Below are 5,611 nucleotides of genomic sequence, written 5' to 3'. Positions count from 1 at the left end.
GAAGAAAAAATTGATAAGTTGGATTTAGTTAAAATTAAAACCTTTGCTCTGTGAAAGACACTGTAAGGAGAGTGAAAAGACAAGCAGAGACAGGGAGAAGATGTTTGCAAAACACATGTTTGATAAATGACAGGCATCCCGAATATACAAAGAACTCTTAAAACTCTAAAGTAAAAAAACCAAACAACCCAATTAAAAAATGGGCACATTATCTGCAGAGATCCTTCACCAAAGCAGATATACAGATGGCAAATATGCATATGAAAAGATATTCAATGTCACATGTCTTTAGGGAAATGCAAATTAGAACAACAATGAGATACCACTACACATCTATTAAAATGGCAAAAATCCAAAACACTGACAACACCAAATGCTGGCCAGGACACGGAGTAACAGGAATTCTCATCATTTAGTGCTGGTGGGAATGCAAAACTTTTTCAACCATTTTGAAAGACAGTTTGGCAGTTTCTTGCAAAACTAAACATACTCTTACCATACAATCCAGCAATAGTGCTGGTTGCTATTTACCCAAAGTGTTGAAAACTTATGTCCACACCAAAAAAACTGTACACAAATGTTTATGGCAGTTTACTCATAATTGCCACAACTTGAAAGCAACCAAGATGTGCTTCAATTGTGAATGCATAAACAAACTGTGGTACATCCATACAATGGAATATTATTAAGCAATAAAAAGAAATGAGCTGTAAAGCCATGAAAAGACACAGAGGAACCTTAAATACATATTGCTAAGTGAAAGAAGCCTATCTGAAAAGGCTACCTACTATGTGGTTCCAACTCTATGATATTCTGGAAAAGGCAAAACCATGGAAACAGTAAAAAGATCAGTGGTTTGCAGGCACTTGGGGCGAGGGAAAGAGGGGTGAATCAGTGGAACACAGGGGATTTTTAGGGCAGTGAGACTGTTCTCTATGATACTATAATGGTAGCTATATGGTATTACACATTTTTCAAAACCCATAAAATGTACAGCACAAAGAGTGAATGCTAATTTAGACCATAGGATGTTAGCTAATAATAATGTGTCAAGATTGGCTCATCAATTGCAGTGAATGTACCACACTAATGCAAGATGTTACTAATAGGGGATACTGTATATGAGTGTGTGGGTGAAGTAGTATATGGGAACTCTCTATACTTGCCACTCAATTTTTCTGTAAACCTAAAACTACTCTAAAAAATAAAGTCTACTTAAAAAACTGAAGAAAAAGCAGCAGCTAAGTGTCCAAATATCATTGTCTTATGGTTCTGGGGATATAAAAATTGGAAAGGGAGCTGTGCTAAGCAGAGAGGGCCTGGTACAAACGAGACTGTTGGTTGGAATCTTAGATGGACTAAACTTTAAGAATAAGGCAGAATCAGAAATAGGCTAGGACATATAAAAACTGAAATTCAGCCTTCAATGAGGTCAATCATTTGATGAATTAAAGTTAAGATGCTCCTACCCTGACGCCTTCTAGAAGCTAAAGAAAATTCTCTGAAGGACGATGACTTGATCCATAGCCTCTACAATTTATCATACCCAATGTCTGTAATTCAATAAAAAGTTACCTGCTATACCAAGGATAAAACCAAAAGGCAAAATAGAAAAAAAACAAAACCATAGGTGAAGAGAGATGATAAGATAGAGAATTTTATCAGAGATATGGAATCTACTTTTAAAAGAATCAAATAAGCTTTCTAGAAGGTAAAACACAGCTGAAGAGAAAATTAGTGACTTGAAATATAAGTTAACAGAAAGTGTTTAGCTTAGAGCAGTTCAAAGGCTAGAAAATATAGAAAAATGGAGGAAACATACGAGTTGCTCTTATCTCTAATATATGTGTCACTAAAGTCCAAAAAGAATAGGATAGAGAATATAAAGGAAAGGTAAAGTTTGAAAGGATAATGGCTGAGGGAAAGATGTTCCATGCTCATGGCTTGGAAGAGTTAATATTGTTAAAATGTCCATACAACCCAAAACAATCTATCAATTCAATGCAATCACTATCATAATTCCAATGACATTTTTCACAGAAATAGAACAAACAATCCTAAAATTTGAATGGAGCCACAAAAGACCCTGAATACCCAAAGTAATCTTGAGAAAGACAAAGCTGGAGAGCTCACACTTCCTGATTTCAAACTATGTTACAAAGCCATAGTAAACATAAGAGTATGACATTGGCATAAAAACTGACACATAAATCAATGAAACAGAATAGAGAGCCCAGAAATAAACCCACATGTATATAGTCAATTAATTTACAGTAATGGTGCCAAGAATATACAATAAGGAAAGGATAGTCTCTTCAAAAAATGGTGTTGGGAAAACTGGACAGACACATGAAAGATTGAAACTGGACCCCTATCTTACACAATACACAAAAGTAAACTCAAAATAGATTAAAGACTTGAATGTAAGACCTGAAAGAACAAAAATCCTAGAAGAAAATATAGGCAGCAAACTCCTGGACATGGTCTTGGTGATGATTTTATAGATTTGACCCTGAAAAAAAGGCAACAAAATAAAAAATCAACAAGTGAGACTACATCAAACTAAAAAGCTTCTGCACAGCAAAAGAAATAATCAAAAAGATGAATAGGTAACCTATGAAATGGGAGAAAATATTTACAAATCATATGTCTGAAATGGGGTTAGTATCCAAAATATATAAAGAGCTCATACAACCCAATAGCAAAAAAAAAAAAAAAAAAAAAAAATCCAAGTAAGAAATGGGAAGAAGAACTGAACAGACATTTTCCCAAGGAAGATGTACAAATGGCCAACAGGTATATGAAAAGGTGCTCACTATCCCTAATTATTAGGGAAATCAAACCACAATGGAATATCACCTCACACCTGATAGAATGGCTATCATCAAAAAGACAAGATAAGTGTTTGTGAGGACTGCTGTGTACTGCTGGTGGGAATGTAAATTGGTGCAGCCACTATGGAAAACAGTATGAAGTTTCCTCAAAAAATTAAAAATAGAACTACCATGTGATCCAGCAATCCTACTTTTGGGTATATATATCTCCAAAGGAAATGAAAATAGGATATGGAAGAGATATCTACACTCCCATGTGCATTGCAGTATTATCCACAACAGCCAAGATATGGAAACAATGTAAGTGTCTGACAGTGGACAAAGAAGCTAGGAATATTATTCAGCCATGAGAAAGAAGGGAATCCTGCCATTTGTGATGACATGGATAGACCTTGAGGGCATTATGCTAAATGAAATAAGCCAGACAGAGAAAGACAAATACTGCCCAATATCGCTTATCTGTGAAATCTTTTTCCAAAAAAGTCACAATCATTGAAACACAGAGTAGAAAAATGCCTTCCATGTGCTCTGGGGTGGAGGAATAGAGAGTTTGGTAAAAAGGGTACACACTTTCAGTTAGAAGAAGAATAAGGCCTGGGGAGCTAATGTAAAATATGGTACTAAAGTTAATAACACTGTGCTATATAACTGAAATTTGCTAAGAGAGTAGAACTTAAATGTTCTCACACACAAAAAAAGGGATAACTATGTGAAGTGATGGATGTAACTGGGGGGAGGGCAATCTTTTCACATTGTGAACATATATCAAATCACCACAATGTATACTTTAAATATCTCATAATTTCATATGTCAATTATACCTCAATAAATCTGAGATTTAAAAAAGATAATGGCTGGGAATTTACCAAAATTGACAAAACCAAACTAACACCTGGTTAAAAAAATGCTATGCATTCCAAGCAGGATAACAATTTTAAAACCACACCTGAGTGCATCAGAGAAAAACTGATGAAAAAATGCAAAGAAGAAAATCTTTAAAACACACACACACAACACACTGGTTAAAAGGAACAAAAATAAGATCAATAGTGGGCTTCTCAACAACAACCATGGCAGCCAGAAGAAAAGGCAACGTCTTCTTTAAAGGAGTGAAAGAAAATAAATGCAATCCCAGAATACAACACAAAGCAAAAATATTTTTCAATAATAAAAGCCTTCCAGAAAATAGAGGAAGAGGGAACAATTCCACCTCATTTCATGAGGCCAATATTACACTAATAGAAAATAAGACAATGCCATTACAAGAAAAGAAAACAGACCAATATTTCTTATGCATATAGAGGCTAGAATCCTACACAAAATATTAAGAAACTGAATACAGTGATACATAAAAAGGATAATACATCAGGATTAAGGGGGATTTACCCCAGCAATGCAAAGTCGGTTCAACATTCAAAACAAGTCAGTACAATTCACCAGATTAATGAAATAAGAAACAAGAATTATATGAACATCTCAACAATGCAGGGACAGAATTTAGCAAAAATCTGAGAGCCATTACTCGTTAAAGTCTCAGCAAACTAGAAAGAGACAGGAAATTTCTCAAATTATAAGACTGATTCCTCCTAAAATCAAGAGCAAGACAGAGATGCTCACTCTCACCACTTCTACTATTATACTGGAGGTTCTGAATGGTCCAGTAAAATGAAAAAGAAACAAAAGTCTTCCAGAAAATAAAGGAAGAAGTAAAACTGTCTTCATTCCCTTAAAACATGACAGACAATCTAGGAAATCTAAAAAAAAATCTATGAAAAAGCTGCTAGAACTAATCTACCAAAAAACTACTAGAACTTATAAGTGAGTTTATCAATGTAGCAGGATACAAGGTCAATGAATAAAAATAAATTATATTTCTTTATACTAGCAACAAAAAATTAAAACATGAAATTTTAAGAATTCCACTTATAATAGCATGAAAATATGAAATAGGGAAAAATTTTAAAAACATGCAATAGCTATACACTGGAGACTACAAAACATTGCTGAGAGAAATTAAGGAAGACTTAAATAAAAAGAAAGCTATACCATATTCATAGATCAGAAGACTCAATATTATTAAGATGTCAATTTTCCCAAAATGAACCCAAAAATTCAACACAATCCTCCCTCCTCCCAAAAACCCTGGCAGGCCTTTTTCCCCCACCTGCAGAAATTGTCAAGTAGATTCTATAATTCACATAGAAGTGCAAAGGGCCTAGAATAGCCCCCCCAAAAATTGAAGAACTGGCACTATCATACTTCAAGACTTACTGTAAAGCTACAGTAAGAGGACTGTGGTATTGACATAAGGATATACATATAGATATGGAACAGAATAGAAAGTCCAGAAATAGACACACACACACACACACATATATGTATATATATATATATATGGTCAATTGATTTCCAACAAAAAATGCCAGAGTGATTCAATGGAGATAGGAGAGTTTTGGAACAAATGGTGCACAGTCATGTGCTGCTTAACAATAGGGTAACTTTCTGAGAAATTTGTCCTTAGGGGATTTCATCACAGTGCAAACATCATAGAGTGTTCTTACGCAAACCTAGATGGTATAGCCTACTACACACATGGGCAATATGATAACTAATCTTATGGGACCACTGCCATATATGTCATCCATCACTGACCGAAACGTCATTTCCAGCACATGATTGTAGAACAATTGGATATATATGAACAAAAACATAAACCTTGACCCTTACTAAACATCATATACAAAAATTAGCTTGAAATGAATAAAAAACCTATTTGT

Source organism: Equus asinus, chromosome 5 (genome assembly GCF_041296235.1).
Source record: "Equus asinus isolate D_3611 breed Donkey chromosome 5, EquAss-T2T_v2, whole genome shotgun sequence".
In the NCBI taxonomy this organism is placed as follows: Eukaryota; Metazoa; Chordata; class Mammalia; order Perissodactyla; family Equidae; genus Equus; species Equus asinus.
This window is presented reverse-complemented; position numbering follows the sequence as displayed.